This window comes from Castor canadensis, chromosome 6 (assembly GCF_047511655.1).
Source record: "Castor canadensis chromosome 6, mCasCan1.hap1v2, whole genome shotgun sequence".
Lineage (NCBI taxonomy): Eukaryota > Metazoa > Chordata > Mammalia > Rodentia > Castoridae > Castor > Castor canadensis.
In genome coordinates this window covers 104,793,355-104,820,375 of record NC_133391.1, presented here as the reverse complement: position 1 = coordinate 104,820,375, position 27,021 = coordinate 104,793,355, and the positions used below count along the sequence as shown (strand labels likewise).

The window sequence follows — 27,021 nt, the reverse complement described above, 5'->3', positions numbered from 1 at the left end:
ATCAGGAATTGGGGTGAAGCATTGGTCTCTTTAGCTGATTCCTGCTGGCAGGGGGCATTGTATGGGGCAAGATCCTCAGACTCCTGCATCCTGGTAGGTTGATATCCCTGGAGGTACAACTGGTTAAACTTTTGATTAGCCATAGCAGACATGTAGTATAATACAAGGGAGGAAGTTTAAGAATAGGAGAGCAAGAAACATAGGCATTAGGATGGGCATTAGCCAGGAGAACCACTGTGAAATGTTGTTCCCTAGACAATTTCAAGGGTCCTCCAATTCCCTTCTCCATTTTTTTTTAACTGTTCTTTGAGAGGTGCCGCCACTGGGGGATCTCATTGAGCTTGACAGCAGTGGGTGTTGTGAGAATGACCAGATGAGGGCTGGTCCATCAAAGTCCCAATGGAGAGGGTAGAAGATCCTTTAGGAGAACAAGATCCCCTGGTTTAACAGAAATTTTAATAGGGTGGGGCAGGATCTGGTCTGCATGCTCTCTGAGAAGTTCCCTGAGAAGGTTAAGATAAGGTAGGTAGTCATCCAGAGGAGCAGAGTCTGTTGGAGGCAAGTTTTCTAAGAGAAATGGGTGGCCATACATTATTTAAGACCCAAATAGGAATATTAGGAGGAACATAAAAAGGTGTCTGCTAAGGGACTGCATACCTAGGGATCTAAATTCTGCAAAATCCTATAACTCCCAAGAAAGCTGTAAACTGCCTTATGGTATGGGGGAGAGGGAAACGGAAGATTGGGTTGATGCACTCATGACTCAGGGAGTGAGTCTGTCCCTTTAAGGCCACACCTAGGTAGGTGACCTGTGGGAGGGAAGGGCTGTCAGGATTTAGGTAAAGTGTAACACTCATGGATGAAAGAGAGCTCTAGCTCATTTTTATATAACTTTGTAAATGTTTGTACCATATTTAGATAAAGTATAGACATAACACTGTTACAAGGTGGTCATTTAAGACACATAAGCAAATATGTAAATGAACTCTGATTTAGTAGTACTTAAAGCTTGACAAGCTCAGCAGAAAACATAAATAATTTCTTTGGTAAAATCTTTCTCTGTAATGGATTTTGTAGATGTTATTCAGAGCAGAACAATATTAAGATAACCTTGTTATTTTATAGACATAGAGAATTTTATTTTAGTTTGACATGACCCTAAAAATCTTTTAGGCAACTCTTAGATTATACTCAACTTTAACTTTATTACACACCAAAGCTTATTATTATACACTTTTAAAACTTACTCAGACCTTCATACAACATACTAAACCCTTTGATGGTTTGTCCTTATCTATCCTATTTGAAACAATCTTTAGGACAAACCCTTCTTTACAAAATCCTTTCTCATCCAAAAAGCCATTCCTTTTTCCTTTAACTTTTCAAAAAATACATTCATTACTTATCTATATCCTTTCCAGTTGTTTACTTTGTAACTTGTATTTTAAAATTAACTTTTATAAGAATTTTAGATTTATTATAGGGGCTGAAGTAACTAATTAGTAGTCCTTGCTATTCTAAGGCGTTTATGATAGGCATAAGGCCTCATCTTTCCTCAGGCTTGAAGGGATATTGTTTTGGGTGTGGAAATTGTGAGGGATTTTTGAGTTTTATTTGAATAGGGAGGGCCATCCTAGCTCACCCTACACTCATCTCATCAGTCCATACTGTGGAATCTATTTGTTCTTGAAGGAGGGGGCAGCAGAGATAGCTGCCTGGGGAAGAAGAATTTGAGCTTTTAGTTGAAATAGTAAATCCCATCCCAGCAGAGTCACTGGACTTTCAGAAACTATGAGGAAAGAGTGACAGAAGAGGTCTCCCGGGTAAGCTAGTGCTCTAGGAGCTGGCCAGATTTGCCCCAAATGATAACTTTTGTCATTGGACCAGGGACCAGGAGAGAGTGGTAAGACAGAGAAATGAGCTCCACTGTCTAGCTGGAAAATGACCTTTTGTTTTTCTGCCATCATGGCTACCCCGAGGCTCCTTAACACTGATGTCAAGAACTGGAGTGTGGACAGGGGGCTGGCACCTCACCTTCCATCTGGAGGCAGGGGCATTTAGACCTCCAGTGGTTACCTTTGCAGAGAGGGCAGGGTCTCAGTTAGGGGTGAGTCTGTCTCCCATGCTGTCCCTCCTTTTGAGCATCTTCTGCAGAAGTGCCCCTCCTATCCACCATGGTAGCAAGTTCAGGATGCAGGCCCCAGTCAGGTGGGGCCCTCTCTGACAGCAGCAGTGAGGCCATGGAGTTTCTTATCTTTTTCTCTCCTGTTAGTAATGTCCCGGACATACAGACATAGCTATCCATACAGACATGGCTAGCTGTGTTACTTGGTCCAGTGGCTTTTCTCCTTCAGCCACAGACTGAGTTTTCTACAAATATCTGGGGCTGACTGTTAGAAATTTATCTTTGAGAAGAATCTCTCTCACCTGTGACTCTGGGTCCATTGTGGTATGCTTTCTGATAGCATCCTTAAGATGCTGCAGAAAGGTAAGGGAATTTTCTTCAGGGTGTTGCTGTTGATACCTGACACTCTGGAGAGCAGGTATCTGAACCATTCTGGTCCTCAGTTTCTCACTTGAAGAATGAGGGATGTGGTCTAGGTTAAACTACTTTCTTCCAGTATGAGATGGCTGAAGTGACATTAATACCACTTATCTTCCTTACAATTTTTTTTTTTGATTTAGCAATGCTGGGGAATTGAACCCAGGGCCTTACACATGCTGGGCAGACATTCTCCCACTGAGCTATGTCCTTACTCCCAAATATACATATGTATATATATATTTTTTTCCTTTGGCTGTACTGAGACTTGAACTCAGGACTTTTTGCCTGCAAAGCAGCACTCTACTGCTTGAGCCATATCATCAGTCCCTTTTGGTGTGGATCTGTCAAGGGGACTGCCTGTACCCCTGTAGGTAGGTGGATTTATTCCCTCATTTCCAGGTGCCATTAGTATTGGGGCTCATTGTAAACGGTAATCATTTCCAACCTGAGTGGCCTGGGCCAGAACCCACTGCATTTCTAATGAGACAAGAGTCTGGTCTAATAGAAGCATAATATCCTTTCATGTCAATTGAAAGGTTTGGATCACAGAGATAAAGGCTTGAATGTATTTGTCTGGGCATCAGTATAGCTGTCCAGATATTTTTTAATTTCCCTTAGATCTGATAGCTGGAAGGGGACATAGATTCACCCTCTTCCTACCATTACCTATTGAAGGGGCAAGTACCCATTAGGAGGTTCTGAATATTGGGGTGGCTTAGAAGGTAGGGTAAAGATGGCCAGCATTTGAGTATCTAAATAGCAATTGTGGAGCCAATCTGAGATGAAAGAAAATTTGTATAGGGGACCTCAGTCTACTTTTTTCCCTTTTATAGAAAAGGTCTAATTGGAGTATAGTATTGTAATTTAAGGAACCCTGTGAAGGCCACTTCTCTTGGTCACCCAAGGCATACTGAGGCCGACCTCAGTACAAAGCTTCCAACATCTACAAGCCAGAAGACTGGAAGATGCAGGTCCCATCTAGAAAGAAGAAAACGTTTGGATCCTGTCTTTTAGCTAACAGCAGGCAGCCTCTTTAATAAAGCCTACTTTTTTATCAAAGGAACAAATTGTCTGTAAAGTTAGAGAAGGGCATTCAGAGGGCATCTCAGGCCAATAACAGTACCATACAGGGCAACTAATGTTAATATTTGGAGGGAAAAATTTATGCTGAGACTGAAAGTATAGAAAATTTTAAATGAGAAGTTTAGAGACCACAGTAATGTTTATTTTGCTATTTCTGGAACTATAACCTTGAGCTAACAGTTGGCTTACAAGGGCTGGGTCTGATGCCCTGAGGCGTGAGGTGGGGCTAGGAGCAGGGTTTGTGCAAGGCGACACTCCCTCCACACACAAGGGAGCCTGTTGCCTAGGCTTGATCCTGAGCCCTGTCACCCCTCCCCCCTTCCTGTGTACTCTGCATGCACTTTATTCTAGGGGAAGTGGTGGCAGGCCGCAGCCACCGCCATGTGCAGCTGGTGGCCTAGGATGTGTGTTGGATTGGCCTGATTCTCTTAGCTATGGCAGGCATTCCCGCTGTGCATGAGTGTGCCTATTTGCTTTCCCTCCTCCCCTGACAAACTAGTTGGAATGACTTAAGTCATAAGATACTATGCTGTAAGCTTTTCATGGGAGGTGGGGTCCCAATAAGCCTAGGGAGGGGAAGGCAGACAGAGACAAAGGATACATGGTGAGACCATGGAGGAAGCAGAAAAGGTGTCCTGATATCTTAGGTAAGGGAGACCCTGGAGTCATGACACACACCTGAGGGATTAGCTATCACCTGTGCCTCTAGGTTGCTCCCATTGACTGGTACTGGAAAACTTTCAGCAACATGAAACCTCCACTCTCTGGGTTGCTGTCTCAGGAAAAAAGGGCATTAGATGGCAGGGATGGGGGGAGGGGAAGCAGTCATCAGATGCCATAATCAAACAGGACTCCGCCAATGTAGCATGAGGCATCCCCAAATAAACCCGGGGCTTGGTCTCAGCCCACAGGGAGGGAGCATAAACTCTCCCAGAGCTGGAATCGCCTTGAGGCCAGAGTTGGCAAAGAGTGGCTTGACACCATGATGGGAAATTCCCTCAGGAAGGTAGGAAGAAACAAGCAGTGTGAGCAGCTTAAGAAGTCTGCTTACATGGGGAAGGAGGAGGTTTGGGAGAGGATTTGGTTCATTTAGAAGCTGGTTTAGAGGCTAATAGAATCTGCACAGGGGAACAGGAAGTACGGCATGGTGGGAGGGGTTGGTGTGGAGATAGAAAAAGGATTGGGCCTAGGGAAGTTCCTTCCATTTACCAGCATGTTCACAGAAATTGTATAAATCCCTAAAATATTGGGATTGAAAGTGCAATTAAGTGGCCATTTGGAAGCATTGTCTAATGGATATTGGGGCCAGGCCTGATTACAGAGAAAAATGAGCTTTGGGGGCTTAAGAACAGGCATGAGGCCAATCAAGATTGGCCAGAAGACATCCCAATGGGGAGTCTGAAGGAATTTTGGATGGTCCAACTCTCATGGTGAGGCCTGACCTGAGGAGAGATCTGGCAGGCATCCCTGAAATATCAGGTCCTCAGGAGAGAGAGAGATGTGGAGTACCCAGAGGGAACATCTTCACCCCGGGTGGGGGGGGGTCCACAGTCCCTAGTGGGGAACCCAGTTCCCAGGGACAGGACTATAAATGTATACTTTTGGATGGCAGAAGTTTAAGTGATTTTTTTTATGTCTGCTTTTTAGAATTTTTCCAAATTTCTATAGTTGACCTGCTTTACATTTGTCATAAAGGATGCTCATTATTTTTAACAAAAGTAATGGAAAAATACTAACATCTACTGAACACCTATCATGAGCTGCATGGTGAAAAGGCACTATCTTATTCTAAATTTTATTATTTTAAACCAGAGAAAACTATCTTGAAAATTAGCTATTAACATACAGTTTAAGAGAATTTTTATTTTTACCCTAGTAATACCCATTGGTCTTTTTTGTTGTTGCTGCTGCTTTTGTTTTCTTGTTAACAATGGATGAGATCTAGACTTAGAACAAAAAAGTAGGATGCAGTAACAGGTGGAGAAAAACCAATGCTCCTTAATGTACTTAAGTCTTAAATTTTTCTTCAGGTGCTCTGGAAATGGAAAAATCTTTCTATTGCTTTCCTGACATTCTTGAGATACTTAAACTTTGAAATATTATGTCCTTTCTTTTAAGGAGAAAGATTTTATTTAATTCAAGAGCAATGACACTGTTCATACAGCTTCATTCAGTTTTCAAATTTAATTTGTCTTCTTACTTTTCCAGAATTCTTAACTAAGAAGAGAAAATTACAAATTAACTGTGTTCAGAGAAGAGCAAGGTGGCCAAAATACAGCCAAATAGTTGTGCAGAATCGGAGGTCAAGCAAATTCCCCAGCTCATTTCCTGGGGACCAAAGGCAGCTCTGTGCTCTTGCCCTCGGGCTCTCCCTAGTGCCTTCAAGGTAAAATCTTTGCTCCTCCCATTCAGGGAAAAGGGGATCAGATTGAGTTGTTTCACCTGAAGTATTTTGGCCCCTTATCTGAGGCAGACAGTTGTAACTGGGACTGCTCTAATGATCTGACAAAAGACCTATTCCTCCAACATTACCAGTCATTAACTCTCCAAGACAGGACATGACATGCCACAACCCTCAGACAGTTCATCCAGAAGGAATCCTTTGACAAATATAATCTCTCCTCACCTTTGTTCATGACAATTTTACTTCTTCCACAGTGTCAAACTACCAATTTTTCCAAGTCAGCACTCTCTGGTTGGACCAAGGGATTTCTTTTCACTTCAAAAGGAAGTGCTACTCTCTTTTCACTTTTCATTTTGTCTTAGTTTAATCATTTTTTTCCACAGAATAGTAGCTTTACGTAGGTATAGTTTTTAAAGAAACAAAGCCTGATAATAATATCTATAAATACTTACCCCTTATTTTTGCTGTAAGTATTACAATTTAAAATATAAAAAACTACTAATCATATCACTATTTCAAGTTCAGTATGAATAAATAAAAACTTATTCCAAGGTACAATGTTTGAATGGATGAAAACTAGCAATTGGAAAGCTTAGAAACAAGAGACTTGATGTCTAGTCTTTAGCATTGAACTTTAAGCAAATTTGTCTACCTAGGAAATTATAGAAATAATTTCTTTTGTAAAAACGAGGCCATTGCTCCAAAATATCTCTTTTCTTGGCAGTAATTCAATCTATACAAATCTAATTGTACTCTATGCTGAGCCTGGTGGCTTGTGCCTATAATCCCAGTTACTCAGGAGGTAGAGATTTGAAAGATCACCCTTCAAGGCCAGCCATGGCAAAAAGCTGGTAAGACCTCATTGCAACAAATAAGCCAGGCCTGGTGGTTCATGGCTGGCATCCCAATTAGAGGGAGGTATAAATGGAGGATTGTGGTCCAGACAAAAACAAGACCCAGGCAAAAGCACAAGACCTTATCTGAAAATAACTAAAATAAAAAGGGCTGGGAGTACAGCCCATGTGGTAGAGCTCCTGCCTAAGAAGCACAAGGCCCTGAGTTGAAATCTCAGTACTACCAATGAAGAAAAATAAAAACTAGTCAAACTCATACCTAAACAAGGAGAAGCAGCTCTTTCTGAAGACTCTTCGTTTGTTCTCTTTAGCTGGAATCTAGGTGCAACTGTCTGCAAGAGAATGTCAGGTTCTGAAGAGAAGTAAAATAGATCATGTTTTTTGTTTTGACTTAAAATTTAAGTAAGCAAATAATACAAGAGTGCACAGGAAACTAAGCTGATAGACTTAAGGGAAAGAGAGATAACAGAGAATCTGACAGCCTCAGAGTAGCTCAGATCACAACCTGAAGAATGGTCCAGAAAAGGCATTTCAAGTGAAGTTTGGGAACTGGTTGAGTGGGATCAGGAAAGTGGACTTTGCAATTGCCCAATGATACCTAAAGACATTAGGGTGAGCTCTTGTGTTAGACCCAGATCGTCTCCAGATAACCTTCTTTGTTGTATAGAACAGCAAAGTTCAACAAGGTAGACTTTATCAAGGATTAGTTTAAAATGAAAAAGAAAGGGAAAAAGGAAAAAAACTAAGACTTGTAGAAAGGGGTAGGAACGTCAAAATCTTATTTGAGAAAGACTGCTTGTTTCTCTTAAAAACATTCACATGAGGCCCCGGGAGGTAGCTCAGTGGTAGAGCGCCTATTTCTCATGCCAAGGCCCTGGGTTCATCCTGAAGAATTTGAAGATCGAATGCTTAGGTCTCAGTATCGCATAGAGAAAGAAAGCGCCTTGGGGGAGGCAGAGATTAAGGATCAATGGATATAGTGAGTAAACTCACTAACAACACTTAAAGTTCATTGCTGACCTCTACATAACTTCCAGCTACTCAGTTATACAGGAAACCCATATTTTGAACTTACAATACTTTCCTTTTCTTCAGTGTCTTGTTAGATGTGCTCTATTGCCCAGTACATGTAATTTTTAAAAAAAATCTGAATAGAAACTAGAATGGCTATTTATTACCATGTAACTGTTTTACACAATGCGTTGCAGTTGTTTACTAATAGTTCCATGTTCTTTATGTTTTTTCTTAATTAGATTTTCACTACCTCCAGGGCTAGACAGATAATATGTAACATTTAAAGGTCTAAACTCCCAAGGCTGATAGAGCTGGGTATGATTCCAGCTTCCCTTATCTTGTAGCCTTAAGCAAATTGTTAACCTCTGTAAGCTTCTGTTTCCTCACATACAAAATGGGACTAGTAAGAATATCTTCTTTATAGAATTGTACTGAGGAATGAATTATCTAATGTGAATAAAATGATGTAACATAAATATCTTTCCACTTTGTGATAGACAGCACAACGTTTAAGTTTACTGGTACTGAAATAGGATACATTCACTGTAATTTTTTGTGAGGCATGCCATAGGCAACAAGATACACTGGAAAAGAATAAACAAGCAGTGGATTTTAAGGGTCAGAGATTCCAAGTGGCAATTTATTTGCAATTAACTGCTTCTCACTAGGACAACACTAGGTATATACTCCAGAAAAGGAAGCAGCAACAATTTATTTATTTCTTTTTAGGCCCATTCACTAATTGTGAGAATATGAACATGGAAAAGAAAAATTACAATGTTGAACAAATGAAAATATTTACATAACCTCAAACAATCGTAACTACGAAGTCAAGGAGAAGTGAGTTGGATTAGTCTATCGGGAAACTATTGGACCTAGCCATGGAGCTTCTTCATTCTCTGTGCTCCAGGAACCTCTAACTCCCCATCACCTGTCCTATCCTCAAACCCAGATAAACAATTTAAAAGCAATACCCTTGTTTAAGTTGAACTGTGACTAGTGTAGCTGATTCATATAATAAACTGAAAGAGCCATACAAGGAAAACACATAGCCGGATGCGTGGCACATACCTGTAATCCTAGCTACTCAGGAGGCAAAGATCATGAGGAGCCTAGTTCGAAGCCAGCCTGGCAAATAGTCCATGGGACCCTATCTCATAAAACCCATCACAAAAAAGGGTTGGTGGAGTGGCTCAAGGTGTAGACCCTGGGTTCAAACCCCAGCACCGTTAAAAAAAACACACATTGTATAACTGAAAACACAATATTCACTCAATCTACAACAGCATTTCTAAAGAGTGTATATGTATTTCTATCAGATAAAAATAATATATAAATATTATATATATATATATATATATATATATTTAGTTACTAGGTAATCACCAGAAGGTAAAGTAAATTACACAGTACAGTATAAAAATCTATCATATATTTATATTTAGTACATCCAAATGCCTTAATGATTGCTAACTGAAGCAAACTGATAAGTTGTAAGCTATCTGTAGAAAATTGATCATAAGACTATATTAGGAATCTTCCAGAAATAGAAATAAACAGAAAACAGCTAAGCCTAATTGCTTTCATAGTTGTTGTTAATATTAAATTAAAATGTACCATATTGGATTTAAACATTTGATTTAAATAGAATTTCTTCATTTTAAATGTGGAATGTCTTCTCTAAAATAGAATAGAATGCTTAATTGTATAAATAACTGGAATAGAGTTCAGTGTTTCATTCCCTTGTTTTATTTGACTGAAGATAAATGAAGGATTTCAGTCCTTCATTTGGCATCAAATTTACCAAAAAAAAAATTATGTTTTGAATTCCAAGATGGCGGCTAGAGGGAGGAAGCAGAAAGCGAGCCTCCTATAGTGAAATCTTGGAGAGACGCTGGAGACACACTTTGCAGGCATAATCACCGAGAAAAGGCATAACTTCGACCCCTCCACATCTCCAGCCGGCGCAGAGAATCTCCACCTCACGTTAAACGGAGAACCGAGGAGGACCCCGGGGGCCGCCCGGGGCCGGCGCCCATATGGCTTGGGAAGACGCGGACCAGGCCTGACAACGCGGGGCAGTGGCACCTTTCCCAGTGCTTGCAAAGGGGAAAGCCTATAGCAGAGGCCACCGCACAGGAGAACTCTGAGCAAACAAAGCCTGTGGGACCAGGTGAGTGCTAGCTCACCCCAGAGATCTGCATAAATAACGCCACCAGCTACAGGCAGAGAGCAGCAGGCAGGCAAGCCACAGTTGCAGATACCACCCTCAGAACTGCCTCCAGACGCTTTTTTTTCTTTTTCTCCCTACCTTTGATGAGAGAACAACCGAATTACACCTGCAAGCCGAAAAACTTACTGAAACTGTATTGCATTTGAACTGGGGACACTTGGTGGGACTTTTTTTTTTTTTTTTTTTATCTTCTGTGTGTGTGTGAGTGTAGTTTTGTTCTACTTTATGCATCCCCTTTGATGAGACAACTACAGAACAACATCTGAGGCACCAACTCCAGGACTGGAGATTGAGACAGACATCCAAATTATTAAGACTGAAATTGCATTGCATATAAACTTGGAAGTTTTTTGGTTTTTTGTTTTTTTTTTTTAATTTTCTATTTTCCATTTTATTTTAATTCATTTTTATAAATAGATATTACTTTCATATACTTATTTTTTATTTTTTTATCTTTGATTTTCAATCCTCTCTCTGTCACTCTATTGTCTGTTCAGTTTACTGTCGATTAGTACACTAACACTCCCTGTTTATACCTTTGAAACTCTCTTGTCTGATACCTTGTTCTGCTTTCTCCCTCTTGTCTGTATATTTGTTTTCCCCTTTTCTTTAACTTCTTGCTTTCCATCTCAGCTCACTCTTCCATTCTCAATATTACCATTGTTATTATTACAAGCTAGAAAATACTTAATTACACACAGTACAGGGACAGTAACAACACCAAGGACAATGACAGGAAGACAGAAAAAACAAGGAAACCAGTTTCCCCACAGCAAAAAATTAGTACAGGAACCAGAGGGGAATGAAGAGAACAGAAACTCAGAGCCAGACTCCAACAAAATGAAGATAAACTATGCCAAAGGACCCAATGAAGCCTACAAGAATAATTTAAAAGAAGACATACTACAAGTACTCAATGAGAATTTTATAGAGATGATACTGGATAGGGTCAACCAAAATGTATAGGAGACACTCAAGAAATTCCAAGACAATAAAAATAGAGAATTTGAAAAAGCAAAAGAAGAAATAAAGGAAACCATAGAAGCACTGTATAAACACCAAAGTGAAAGAGAGAACACAATGAATAAATGGATAAATGAACTCAGGACAAAAATAGACAACAATAAAGAAGAAAACAGCCAGGATATGGAAAACCTCAGAAAAAAGAACGAAACAGAACTGCAAAACAAAACGGAAGGCCAATCCAGCAGAATAGAACAAACAGAAGACAGAATCTCAGAACTTGAAGATGAAATGGTAATTAAAGGAAAAACTGAAGAACTATTAATTAAACAACTCAAGACCTGTGAAAAGAAAATGCAAGAACTCACTGACTCCATCAAAAGACCAAACTTGAGAATCATGGGCATCGAAGAAGGAGAAGAGGTGCAAGCGAAGGGAATGCGTAATATATTCAACAAAATAATAATGGAAAATTTCCCAAATCTAGAGAAAGATATTCCCATACAAATGCAAGAGGCCTCCAGGACACCAAACAGACCAGATCAAAATAGAACTACTCCACGACATATCATCATTAAAACAACAAGTTCAGAAACTAAGGAAAGAATATTGAAGGCTGCAAGAGAGAAAAAACAAGTAACATACAAAGGTAAACCCATCAAAATCACAGCAGACTTCTCAACAGAAACATTAAAAGCAAGAAGAGCGTGGGGTGAGATCTTCCGGGCACTGAATGAAAATAACTTCAACCCCAGGATACTCTACCCAGCAAAGCTATCATTCAAAATAGATGGAGCAATAAAAGTCTTCCATGATAAGCAGAAACTAAAACAATATGTGACCACAAAGCCACCATTACAAAAGATTCTGCAAGGGATCCTGCACACAGAAAGTGACACCCAACTTAACCATGAAAAGGCAGGCAGCACCAAACCACAGGATAAGAAAAAGCAAGACAGTAGAGAGTAACATCAAGTTAGGTACACACAATCAAACCTTCAAACAACTAAGATAACTAAATGGCAGGAATCACCACATACCTATCAGTACTAACACTTAATGTTAATGGACTTAATTCACCCATCAAAAGACACCGTTTGACAAAATGGATTAAAAAAGAAGATCCAACAATTTGTTGCTTACAGGAGACTCATCTCACTGACAGAAATAAGCATATGCTTAGGATGAAAGGCTGGAAGAAGATTTACCAAGCCAATGGCCCCCGAAAACAAGCAGGAGTAGCAATACTTATCTCTGACAAAGTAGACTTCAAACCTACATTGATCAAACGAGACAAAGAAGGACATTCCATACTAATAAAAGGGGAAATAGACCAAAAGGAAATAATAATCATCAATCTGTACGCACCCAATGTCAACGCACCCAATTTCATCAAACATACCCTGAAAGACCTAAAAGCATATATAAACGCCAACACAGTGGTTGTGGGAGACTTTAACACTCCATTATCATCAATAGATAGGTCATCCAAACAAAAACTCAATAAAGAAATCCAAGATCTAAAATATGCAATAGATCAAGTGGACCTAGTAGATGTCTACAGAACATTTCATCCAACCTCTACACAATATACATTCTTCTCAGCAGCCCATGGAACCTTCTCCAAAATAGATCATATCCTAGGGCACAAAGCAAGCCTCAGCAAATATAAGAAAATAGAAATAATACCATGCATACTATCTGACCACAATGCAGTAAAAGTAGAACTCAACAACAAAAGTAAAGACAAAAAACATGCAAACAGCTGGAAACTAAATAACTCATTACTTAATGAAGAATGGATCATCGATGCAATAAAAGAGGAAATTAAAATGTTCCTGGAAGTCAATGAAAATGAAAACACAACCTACCGGAACCTATGGGACACAGCTAAGGCAGTCTTGAGAGGAAAGTTTATAGCCATGAGTGCATATATTAAAAAGATTGAAAGATCCCAAATCAATGACCTAATGATACATCTCAAACTCCTAGAAAAACAAGAACAAGCAAATCCCAAAACAAATAGAAGGAGAGAAATAATAAAAATAAGAGCTGAAATCAACGAAATAGAAACCAAAAAAACCATACAAAGAATTAATGAAACAAAAAGTTGGTTCTTTGAAAAAATAAACAAGATCGATAGACCCCTGGCAAACCTGACTAAAATGAGGAGAGAAAAAACCCAAATTAGTAGAATCAGGAATGCAAAAGGGGAGATAACAACAAACACCATGGAAGTCCAGGAAATCATCAGAGACTACTTTGAGAACCTATATTCAAATAAATTTGAAAATCTAAAAGAAATGGACAGATTTCTAGATACATATGATCATCCAAAACTGAACCAAGAGGAAATTAATCACTTGAATAGACCTATAACACAAAATGAAATTGAAGCAGCAATCAAGAGTCTCCCCAAAAAGAAAAGTCCAGGACCTGATGGATTCTCTGCTGAATTCTATCAGACCTTTAAAGAAGAACTGATACCAACCCTCCTTAAACTGTTCCACGAAATAGAAAGGGAAGGAAAACTGCCAAACACATTTTATGAAGCCAGTATTACACTTATCCCAAAACCAGGCAAAGACACCTCCAAAAAGGAGAACTATAGGCCAATGTCCTTAATGAACATTGATGCAAAAATCCTCAACAAAATAATGGCAAATCGAATTCAGCAACACATCAAAAAGATTATTCACCACGACCAGGTACGCTTCATCCCAGGGATGCAGGGGTGGTTCAACATACGAAAATCAATAAACGTAATAAACCACATTAACAGAAGCAAAGACAAAAACCACTTGATCATCTCAATAGATGCAGAAAAAGCCTTTGATAAGATCCAACATCATTTCATGATAAAAGCTGTAAGAAAACTAGGAATAGAAGGAAAGTTCCTCAACATTATAAAAGCTATATATGACAAACCTACAGCCAGCATTATACTTAACGGAGAAAAATTAAAACCATTCCCTCTAAAATCAGGAACCAGACAAGGATGCCCACTATCTCCACTCCTATTCAACATAGTACTGGAATTCCTAGCCAGAGCAATTAGGCAAGAAGAAGGAATAAAAGGAATACAAACAGGTAAAGAAACTGTCAAAATATCCCTATTTGCAGACGACATGATCCTATACCTTAAAGACCCAAAAAACTCTACTCAGAAGCTTCTAGACATTATCAATAGCTATAGCAAAGTAGCAGGATATAAAATCAACATAGAAAAATCATTAGCATTTCTATACACTAACAATGAGCAAACGGAAAAAGAATGTATGAAAACAATTCCATTTACAATAGCCTCAAAAAAAATCAAATACCTAGGTGTAAACCTAACAAAAGATGTGAAAGACCTCTACAAGGAAAACTATACACTTCTGAAGAAAGAGATTGAGGAAGACTATAGAAAGTGGAGAGATCTCCCATGTTCATGGATTGGTAGAATCAACATAGTAAAAATGTCGATACTCCCCAAAGTAATCTACATGTTTAACGCAATTCCCATCAAAATTCCAATGACATTCATCAAAGAGATTGAAAAATCTACTGTTAAATTTATATGGAAAAACAAGAGGCCACGAATAGCCAAGGCAATACTCAGTCAAAAGAACAATGCAGGAGGTATTACAATACCTGACTTCAAACTATATTACAAAGCAATAACAATAAAAACAGCATGGTACTGGCACAAAAACAGACATGAAGACCAGTGGAACAGAATAGAGGATCCAGATATGAAGCCACACAACTATGAGCAACTTATCTTTGACAAAGGAGCTAAAAATATACGATGGAGAAATAGCAGCCTCTTTAACAAAAACTGCTGGGAAAACTGGTTAGCAGTCTGCAAAAAACTGAAACTAGATCCATGTATATCACCCTATACCAAGATTAACTCAAAATGGATCAAGGATCTTAATATCAGACCCCAAACTCTTAAGTTGATACAAGAAAGAGTAGGAAATACTCTGGAGTTAGTAGGTATAGGTAAGAACTTTCTCAATGAAACCCCAGCAGCACAGCAACTAAGAGATAGCATAGATAAATGGGACCTCATAAAACTAAAAAGCTTCTGTTCATCAAAAGAAATGGTCTCTAAACTGAAGAGAATACCCACAGAGTGGGAGAAAATATTTGCCAATTATACATCAGACAAAGGACTGATAACCAGAATATATAGGGAACTTAAAAAATTAAATTCTCCCAAAACTAATGAACCAATAAAGAAATGGGCATGTGAACTAAACAGAACTTTCTCAAAAGAAGAAATTCAAATGGCCAGAAAACACATGAAAAAATGCTCACCATCTCTAGCAATAAAGGAAATGCAAATTAAAACCACACTAAGATTCCACCTCACCCCTGTTAGAATAGCCATCATCAGCAACACCACCAACAACAGGTGTTGGCGAGGATGCGGGGAAAAAGGAACCCTCTTACACTGTTGGTGGGAATGTAGACTAGTACAACCACTCTGGAAAAAAATTTGGAGGCTACTTAAAAAGCTGGACATCGATCTACCATTTGATCCAGCAATACCACTCTTGGGGATATACCCAAAAGACTGTTACTCCAGAGGCACCTGCACATCCATGTTTATTGCGGCACTATTCACAATAGCCAAGTTATGGAAACAGCCAAGATGCCCCACCACTGACAAATGGATTAAGAAAATGTGGTATCTATACACAATGGAATTTTATGCAGCCATGAAGAAGAACGAAATGTTATCATTTGCTGGTAAATGGATGGAATTGGAGAACATCATTCTGAGTGAGGTTAGCCTGGCTCAAAAAACCAAAAATCGTATGTTCTCCCTCATATGTGGACATTAGATCAAGGGCAAACACAACAAGGGGATTGGACTATGAGCACATGATAAAAGCGAGAGCACACAAGGGAGGGGTGAGGATAGGTAAGACACCTAAAAAACTAGCTAGCATTTGTTGCCCTTAATGCAGAGAAACTAAAGCAGATACCTTAAAGCAACTGAGGCCAATAGGAAAAGGGGACCAGGTACTAGAGAAAAGGTTAGACCAAAAAGAATTAACCTAGAAGGTAACACCCACGCACAGGAAATCAATGTGAGTCAATGCCCTGTATAGCTATCTTTATCTCAACCAGCAAAACCCCTTGTTCCTTCCTATTATTGCTTATACTCTCTCTACAACAAAATTAGAGATAAGGGCAAAATAGTTTCTGCTGGGTATTGAGGGGGGGAGCGGGAGGGGGTGGAGTGGGTGGTAAGGGAAGGGGTGGGGTCAGGGGGGAGAAATAAACCAAGCCTTGTATGCACATATGAATAATAAAAGAAAAATGAAAAAAAAAAAATTATGTTTTTCTTTTCTTATGTGCTTTCAGAAAGTAAACAAACTGATGGCTTTTTAACACACTTACTAACCTATTATCATAACACAAATTTAATATTAAATATATTGTTTTTATGTCTTGAAGACTTAAAAACGAGATTTTAAATGGGGATGAAATACACTACATCTTGAAAGATTGAAGATATACAATACTAAGAAATATTCATGTTCACTTTCCATAAAATTTAAGCCACATCTCTCAGAGAGAAAAATCAAACATTTTTTTCTCCCTCAACCAGTTTTTCAAAAATTAATTAGTAGGTGCTAACAGTGAGAAGCATAATAGACAGTAGCAGAGATTTGTTTGCATGGTGTTGTTTTTATGTGATTTAATTCAACACAGCATGTAGATACAGTAGATTCTTTGTATTCACAGGTAAATGGTTCCAAGGAGACCACCATCGAGGAAAAACACAAATGCTCAGGTCTGTGGATGCTTGATTCACTGTTCCCAGAATGCCTCCCAATTTCTGGTAAAGAACACAACACCTTTCAACAAATCTAAACTTTTTACTTTAGCATGTCAATTAAACATATTTTACCTTGCTTTTTGGTCACCAGTTGGTTTTGGGGAAGCATATTTTCACAAAATTAAAGGCAGGGAAACACTGAGCAGATGACTTAACACTTACGCAATGACTTAAAGACAAGTGATGATAAAATGGGACTGATGGCTTCTCCACATCAAGTGATGTGCGACATCATGTGACAGAAGAATTGAAACATTTTTGATCTTTTTATTTGTTACTTTTTGACTGCACATGGTCAAAACCACATACAATAAATCACGAAGAAGGTGGGCATATTGTGTTGTCCTGGCCCCTCAACTTCACTGCACTCTAAGACAACTGGAGGCTTGCAATGGTAGATAGCTCTGGAGTCACATGACTGAGGACTTCAAATGCTAGAATGCTCACGATTTAGTAAACAGTAAAGAACAATCGAAGATTGAGAAGAGAGAATACGCATAGAAAATAAATTCTAGGGAAAGCAATCTAACAATTTGCTATGAAGAACTAGTAACTACAAGAATTTCAATGAAGACTTCAAAAAGCAGTGTTTAACTAAAGCGCATACAAGTAATCATGTATAATTAGCTGTCACAAATGAGATCCTACCTCTTATGCCAGACATTCTTCAGGTGCAAGTGACATCTTATGTAGAGGTGATTTGGGGTAGTGGTAAGTCTGAATGGTAGTTTTTAAAGTTTTCTTTTAATCATGAACACTTACATTTAAAGAATAAGAATAAAGAGGAAGCAACCATATATAACATGTCAGTAAGAGCACTGACGACAGAGCTTCGTAAAGTGGAAGTAATGAGGGCATCCAAATGGTCTCAATATGGCCCCAAGGCTTAGAGCTCTGCACAATTTTAGGGCACTGCCTAACCCAAGCAATGAAGGCTAAACCAGATGACCTCTCCAGTTTTCTATACTCCCTTCTCAAGAATAAGCCACCCTGGTCTTTATAAAGATGTGCTCTTAGACCTTTCAAATCTCTGAATTAGTACCAACAAAGTATGTAATTCTTCCCCACCCCAATATAGCTTATTATCATTTAATGAGTGACTGCCTACACAATGAGTACACATTCTAGGTTCACTCTGTTGCCTACAGGTCTTTTTCCCTCATGTCAACATTGCACAACAATGTAACTGTTCAGATAATCTTTTCCTCTTATGCATAGCTTTTTTGGTTCACAAGCCTCACAGAAATATAGATGGCAAATAAAAATTCTATGTATTTAAGGTATAAGCATGATGTTTTGATAATATATTCATTGTGAACTAATTACCATAGCAAAGTTAATATATTTGTCACTTTACATAGTTATCTTTTTTGTGATGAAAATACTTAAGATCTACTTTCAGCAAATTTCAAGTTTGTAAATTATTAACCATCGTCACCATGCGATACATTAGGGGTCCAGAATTTATTCATTTGATAGCTGAAATTTTGTACCCTTTTCCATTTCTCTCCCCACCACTTCTAATTACTCTTCTACACTCTGTTTTAATAAGTTTGACTTTTTTAGTACCACATATAAGTGAGATTGTGCATTATTTGTTTCACTGTTCCTGACTTATTTCACATAGCATAACGCCCTTCTGCGGATTCTGTATCTTGGCTACTGCTAACATTGATCCCAATGAGATCAATGAGAACCTGAGAGTGCAGATATCTCTTCAAGATAGTGCTTTTATTTCTGTATTAGTCAACTTTTCGCCACTGTGACTAAATATTTGATATAAACTACTTATGAGGAAGAAAGGTTTATTTTGGCTCCCAGTTTTAGAAGCGTCAGTCCATGTTTAGTTGTTTCATTGCCTTTGGGCCTGTGGTGGAGTATGTGGTGGAGGAAACTGCTTACCTCATGGCAGCTAGGCCACAACGAGAGAAACAGGAAGGAGCTAAGGTCACAGTATCTCCTTCAAGGGCATGTCCCAAATGCCCTAACTTCCTTCCACTAGGACCCACCTCCTAAAGGTTCCACCCCTCCAAATAGTGCCACAAGCTGGAGACCAAACCTTTAGCAATATGGGCCTTGGGGGTGGGAGGCACTCAAGATGCAATCTATAGAAATTTTCTTTCTTCTTTTTTTTTTTTTGGTAGTACTGGCCATTTGTATTTCTTCATTTGAGAAGTGTTCAGGACTTGGGCCATGGCTCAAGTGGTAGAGTGCCTGCTTAACAAGCAGAAGACCCTGAGTTCATTCCCTAGTAACAGAATATGATAACAATGACAACAAGAAGAAAAAAAAAACTTTTCAGTTATTTTATGAATTTATTGATTGGATTATTTGTTCTTTGAGTGTTTAAATTTTCAATTCTTTATATATTCTGGGTATCAATTCCCTGTGAGATGAATAGCTGACAAAGATTTTTCATACCAAAAGAAACAAACAACAAAATGAAAAAGCAAACTGGACATAGTGGCACATTCCTATAATCTCAGCTACTCAGGAGGCTGAGGCTCTGGGAACATTGAAAATTCAGGCCAGCTAAACAACATAGAAAGACCATGTCTCAAAATAAAATAATAAAAGGGAGAGGACTGGTGGTATTAACTCAGGGGAAAGCATTTGCCTAGCATGCGTGAAGCCTTGGATTTGGGTTTCATCACCTGCACTGAATAAACACAGCAACTTACAGAGAAAAAAAATTACTGCAGGAGGAAGGGGGATAAAAGAGAAAGATGGAGGGTGTGAATTCAGCTATGATATATTGTAAGAACTTTTGAAAAGGTCACAATGTACCCAGTACAATAGTATGATAATAGAAAAATTAAAAAGAAAAATTACTGCAAGCTATGCATTTGACAAGGAGTCAGTATCAGAATATATAAGGAACTCAAGTAACTCAATAGTAAAAAAGAAAGTCAAGCAAACAAAAAGCTGATTTAAAATAGAGAAAAGAAAATCTTTTGTCCAGAAACTTTCTAGTTTGATATAATTCCCCCAAATTTTTACTTTTATTTTATTGTCTTGCCTTTGGTGTTAGGGTCAAGAAATCATCACAAAGACCAACATCATGAAGCTTTTCTCCTGTGTTTTCCTCTAAATTTTTATAGTTTCAGGTCTTATGCTTATGTCTTCAGTAAATTTTTGAATTGGTTTTTTTGCATGCTGTAAGATAAGAATTCAATTTCCTTTCTTTTTTCTTCTTTTTTGCATGTGGCTATCCAGTTTTCCCAATACCATTTATTGAAGAGACTATCTTCCCCCATTGTTCATTCTTACAGCCTTTGCTGAAGATTAGTTGGCCATGTATCAGATATAGTCTTTTGCATAGTCTTTTCCATAATCCCATTTTTGCTTTAATGTTGAATTTAGAATTTTACTCCAAAGTGTGTATAAGCATAATGGAAACTAAATACAATTCCCCATTTCATCCTCGATGTTAGAAATTATCATGGAAACATTGTCTATGCTTTGTAAACTTTATGTTTTCAATTCTGTATATTCTCCTAAGATTTGATGAAATTCTTGAATCAATGAAATATTAAATTTGGAGAAATTAAGGCTTTCCATGATGAATACACTTATACTCAGATACACAAACACTAACAACGACAAAGACTTCCTGTGGAATTCAGAGTCCTTCACTGTTGATTCTTTCTCATTCCTGGTAATGAAGGGGAGACAGATTATCTTCATTTTAGTTAATGGCTTTAAATTTCCATTCTGCCAAATATTTTACTGATCCCACTGCTAAATATTTTAAGCTTTTTGTCCTCTTTCGCGCTCTATGTTATACTTTGAGAAGAGAATTAGTGAATAAAAATACACAAAATTAGACACCATACCTAGAAAGGGCAAAAAAGAAAACCAGAATGGTTAAAACCTGTATAATCAATAGGTGACTACCCTATTTATCTCATAATTCTCTGTGGGTAAGAATGGAAATATGCAATTTGTTAATAAGAAAACAGGCAAAGAGAATATATTCACTATGCTAATTCCAAACGGTTTATCCAATATCACCCTGAGCTAAGGCTCAGCATAGAATTTAGTGATTATTGAGATAATCCAAACAGGATGTTGGATTACTAAAGAAACACGTGGATCTTCTCAGAAAATTTAAAAATAGGCTTGGTACTCATGTCAGCTTTGTATAGAGACAATTTTGACAAAGGATATGATTATTAACTCTGGGGAAAACAATTCCCTTTAAAATAGCATTAAGTGTTTCAATTCAAATTTTTAAAAAATCTGCTGTTTTTGCCTATAGACTCAGGGCACTATGCTGTGATGGATAGGTCCTGAAAGGCAACAACACAAAGACCTTACCTTCAAGGGACTTTAAATCTAGGGAGAATATAAAATAAATACAAATAGCTATAAAATATTCATAGCAATGTCAGTGCTGCAAGAGAGCTGCAAAGAGAAGGGAATGATTATATCTAACTTGGAATCTGATGAAAGGGAAGGTCATGGAAAGGGTGCAGATGAATCAAGACTAGGTATCAGTTGATTTCAAAGCTATAAAATAGATCTATGGGGGTTCAGTATACTATTATGTCCATATTTTGTAAACATTTAATTTTTCATTAGAAAGGACATCTTAAAAGGACTTCATGAAAGAAGTAGCAGTTAAGATAAATTTCACAAAAAGGTACTATTTTGATAAACTAGTAAGTGCAAGTAGAAATAAAAAAGGTCTTGAAATGTAGCTGAAAATGTCCTAGGCTATTGAGATTTAAAGTTTTAGCTAGAAAGTAAGTATGTGTTGGGGTATATGATGAAAAATTTTACATTTAAACATTTTTAAAGATTATCATTTTGATAACTTTGAATGTTAAATTATAACAGCTAATAGTCATTGGTGACTTTAGCATGACTTCACTAGAGCTTTGATTATAAGGGAAAGAAAGATACTGAAATGAAGTAGACATAACCTCAAATCCTAGTTTAGGAGGTGTTGCAAACTTCAAGAGGAGTCATGCAATCTAGGAAAGAACAATGACAATGGAAAAGAGAAAATAGAGATGAGCCTAGCACCTGTGGCTCAGCCTGTAATTCTAGCCACTTGGGAGACTGAGATTGGAAGGAATAGCATGGTTCCAGGCCAGCTGAGGAAAAAAAACCATGAGACACCCCCCCCATCTCAACGGACAGCTGGGCATGCTGGTGTATACCTATACACCTGTCTTCCCACTATGGCAGGAAGCATTAACAAGGAGGATCGAGGGTTAGGCCAGCCTGAGCAAAAATCAAGACCCTGTCTCCAAAATAACCAAAGCTAAAGGGTTGGAAGTGTGGTTCAAGCTGTACAGCACCTGTCTAACATACACAAAGCTCTGAGTTCAAACTCCAGTATTGCCAAAAAAAAATTTTTAAAAAGAAAGGAGGGAAATAGAGGAAGACCATGAGGACAACTGACTGAATTATGAGGAGAAAATGGAAAGACTGAGAAAAGTCAAAGGTAAATTCAAGGTTGTGTTCGTAGTCTGGACACATAAAAGCAAAGCATCAACACCCAGATGAGAGATAGAGATAATCTAGGTTTTGGACACAACTAGACTGAAGGTGAAGAAGAAGATACTTACATAGAGGTGACCAAAAGACAGAGGAAAGGGGAGGGAGGGGAGATTGTCCAAACAATGTATATGCATGTGAGCAAATATAAAAACAATAAAGTAAAAAAAAAACAGAGAAAAGTATTATTTCCCTAAAAGAGAGAGGGATGGGGAAAGAGAGAAACTTGGGACTCAATCACATGGAACTTATCACTGAAGCATAAAATTGCTGAGCAGATGGGTGAGTAAGGAGAATGAGGAGAAGAAGGCTGAGAGTAAAACCTTGGGCAAAGCAAAGCGAATGGAAAATCATGGTCAGAACGTTGTGTGGGTTAGCCTGGAAGTGATGTGTATCACTTTTGCCTATATCCCACTGGCCAAAATTTAGTCACCTGGATTTACTAAAGCTCAAGCATAACTACTTAGAATCTGTCACATTTTACATTTAGCACGTAATGTTTAGAGGACTCCCATACACTTCCTGTAGTAGTTTTGTGAACAGTAATAGAGCACAGTGACTAGAAACATGAACTTCAAAGCTAAAATCACTTGAATTTATTTCCTAGCTTCACTATTTAGTGGCACTAGTGTCATTTAGGATAAATTAATTTGCCTTTTGTGTTTTATATGTAAAATGGTGACAACAATAGAATCTAACTCACAGGGTTCTTAGGAAGTTAATAAATGTTAATTTATTAACATCTAACAAATGTTAATAAGTATTAAATGCTACATATTAAAAAGATAATAAATGTATAAACATTTTGTATATAAAATGTTTAAATAGTGCCTGGCGTGCAACTGGTATGTGGTAAGTACTTAGTAACACTAATATTAGTACATTAGTATTAGGACCGCGTCAACTTTAATGGCAAAGTGGTCATTAAGTAATGTGAAACGTAGAGAGGCAGCAGCAGTGACTGGAGGAAAAGCCATCAATTGTCCATTAAGCTATATGAATAACTGCAGAAAATTCTGCTTGGTTACAGTTGTTTAGAGTCACCCAGATAAGAGGGGGAAGACACAAGATTCCCAATGAGCTGCAATTTTCAGTTTATATGTTTAGAACTGCAAAATAAATAAATGACCTCTGAGAAAATAGCATGATGGGACAGTCCAGTTAAATCCTAGAAGGTTTAGATGGGGGTCATATAAATGTCTCATATTGCAGTAAGCAAACCATGCGTTGGAGAAAGAGTGCTATCAATTTAAGATAAAATTTTTAGTAGGTTACAACCAGATGATCTGAGTCAGTTATTTTTTTTTTTCTCCTTTTTTCATCTGAGCCAGAACCTGACTGTGCTCTGTCAAATAATGTTTCCTTTTTGTCATTTTTATGGTTTCTTGATAAATATCCAAGTATTCTGCCTGGTTTTAAAAATCCTGTTTCAAAATTAAATTTTTGTATTAACATCACTATAGATTCACATGCAATTTTAAGAAATAATTCAAACCAGGCATGTGGTATATGCTTGTAAACTCAGCACTCAGGCTGAGGCAAGAGAATTGTGAGTTTGAGACTAGTCTGGGCTAGTCAAAAGGAAGGAAGGAAAGAAGGAAGGAAGGGAGGGAGGGAAGAAGAGAAAGAGGGAGGGAGGGAAGGAGAGAGGGAAGGAGGGGGAGGAAGTGAAAGGAAAGAAGGAGGAGGAGGAGGAAAGGAAGGATGGAGAAAGAAAGAAAGAAAGGAAAGAGAAAGAAAGGAAGGAAGGAAAGAAAGAAAGAATAGTGAAATTATCCAATATATCTTCTACCCACTTAGTGTTTGTCCTCTTCCCCTACACCAATGGTAACATCTTACCAGTACCATATAAGACAGTGTAGTACAATAGCATATTCAGAACTTTGAAGTTGATACAATTAAGATACCAAACAGTTCCATGACCACAAGGATCCCTTATGTTGCCCTTTTATAACCACTCTTACTTCTTTCCACCCTCCTGCCATTAGTCCTAATAACCACTAATATGTTCTGCATTTTAAAATTTTTGAAATGTCAAGAATGTTAGATAAGTGAAATCACACAGTATATAACCTTTTGGCATTGGCACTTTTCACTCATCAAAATTTTATGGTGGCTAGGTTGTTGTATGTATCAATATGTCCTTTTCCTTTTGCACCATTCCATGGTATGGATGTACCAGTTTGCTTTTATCATAGATCTGTGGAAAATCTCTGGGTTGTTTCTGGTTTTTTTTTTAATTATTACAAATAAATAAATATCCATCAGCAGCTTTTTTTGTTTGTTTTGTTTGTTTGTGTTTGGTGGCACTGGTTAAACTTGGGGTCTCATGCTTGCTAGGCAGGTGTTCATACTGCTAGAGTCATTCCGCCAGCCCCATGAGCAGGCTTTTGTATGAACTTATGTCTACATCCCTCAGGAACAAATAAAAAAGTGTGATTTTGGACTGGGAAATATTTGAGCGTTAAGTTTTAAAGAAATGGTTAAACTATTTTCAGAGTAGTCTGTATTTTACATTTCTACCACAGTATATCGGTGATGCAGTTCTCATTCCTGCTACTGTCATTTGGTGGTCACTATTTTCTTCCTTTTCCTATCTTTTCTTTCTTTGTTTTTATCTCCTCTCCCTCCTTCCCTTCCTCCCTTTCCTCTCTCTCTCTCTCTCTCTCTCTCTCTCTCTCTCTCTCTCTCTCTCTCTTTCTCTCTCTGTCCCTTTGTCCCTCTCTCCCTCTCCTTTTTCCCTCTCCCTCTCCCTCCCTCTCTCTCTTTCCCTTTCATGGTATTAGTGAACAAAACCATGTGCTCTACCACTGAGCTACATTCCCCAACATCACTATTTTCTAGTGTTTCATTCTAGTGTTGTTTTCTTCATGTGTTTTTTTTTTCAATTTTCCAAATTACTAATGATGTTGAGCATCTTTCTATATTTTTAAGCCATCTACCTATCTTCTTTGGTGAAAGGTCTTTTCATGTTTTTGCCCATCCTATGTTCTAATTGAATTCTTTGCTTTTTTACTGTTGACTTTTTAATGTATTTCTTATGAGAGTTTTTCATGCATTTTGGATACAATTCTTTTGTTAAATATATACTTCCAAATATTTTCTCTTACTCTCTAATTTTTTTCTCATTCTTTTGCTGGCCAAAAGTTTTTAATTTTGATCACATCAACATATCAGGCTTTTGTTTTTGAGACAGAACCTCACTCTGTAGTCTAGGCTATCTGTACCACTATGCCCAGTATAAATTTTTTTTTAAATGAATAATGCCTATGGTGTCAAATCTAAGAACATTTTGCCTACTCTTTGTATCCCAAGACTTTCTCTTATGTTTTTTCTTAAATCATTATAACTTCAGTTTTTCCATCTAAATTTTTCATTCATTTAAATTTTTGAATGTGAGACATAAGTTGTTCCCCCAACCCATGGTTTTCCACTTGCTTCAGAACTGTTTTTTGAAAAAGCTCTTTCCTTCATTGAATTTCTTTTGTATTTCTGACAAAACTGAGTTGGGCGTATTTGTGCTGCCCTGTTTCTGGGTTCTGTGTTTGTTCCACTGATCTGTGTGACTGCCTCACTACTCACACTACCTGAACTTGATGATCACAGTCCTTTAATAAGTCTGGAAGTCAGGTAAATTAATTCCTCTCACTTCATGAAAAAACATTTTATCCATGAGTTGAATTTTTCTACAAAACTCATGCTGAAATTTAATTGCCACTTTAGCAGTGTTAAGAAGTATGGCTTTTAGACATGATTAGGCCGTGAGGGCTTCACTGTCATGCGTGGATTAATGCTGTCATTGCAGGACTGGGCTCCTGATGAAAGGATTCATATACTCATTTGCCCTTCAACCATGTCATGACAGCATGAAAGTCCTCACTCGATGCTGGTCCCATGCTCTTTGACTTCCTAGCTTCCAGAGCTGTGAGCCACATGAACTTCAAGTACTTACAATTACCCAGTCTATGAAATTTTGTTACAGCAGCAGAAAACAAACTAAGACAACATGGTCTTCTTTATAGTCACAAGTAATCTTGCTGAGATTTGATATAAAGTGCACTGAACTCATATCAATTTATTTCTTCCTTTCCTATGTGTATAAATTTGTTTCCTTTTCTTACCTTATTGCACTGGTTAGAACTTTAACCACAATATTGAATAGGAATGGTAAGAGTGGACATCTTGCCTTATGCCCAGTCATGTGGGGAAGCATGCAATAGTCCCTGTTTCTTTCCCCATGTTGGTAATTTGTGTTCTCTCTTTCTGTCTCTGTCTCTGTCTCTGTCTCTCTCTCTCTCTCTCTCTTTCTCTCTCTCTCTTCTTTTGTCAGTACTGAGAGGTTTGTAAATTTACTGGTTTTTCCACAGAACTAGTAATTTGTCACATTAATTTTCTCTATTGTTTTTCTCTTTCTAATTTTAATTGACTTCTTCTCTGATATTATGTCCTTACTTCTGATTTCTTTGAGATTTTTTTTCTTATTTTTATAGGTTCTTGAAGTGAAAACTTACATTACTGATTTGACATGTTTTGTCTTTTCTAAGGTATGCATTTATTGCTATAAACGTCCCTCTT

At 37.9% G+C, this 27,021-nt stretch overlaps 1 long non-coding RNA gene across 1 annotated transcript in view; it reads right to left on the bottom strand.

Moving 5' to 3' along the window:
• LOC141424175 (uncharacterized) overlaps positions 1-27,021 on the bottom strand; it is a 57,347-nt gene that overhangs the window by 16,478 nt on the left and 13,848 nt on the right. Inside the window, exon 2 of the long non-coding RNA XR_012449122.1 lies at positions 7,146-7,238. This is a non-coding gene — a long non-coding RNA (uncharacterized lncRNA). The remainder of the gene's footprint in view (positions 1-7,145; positions 7,239-27,021) is intronic.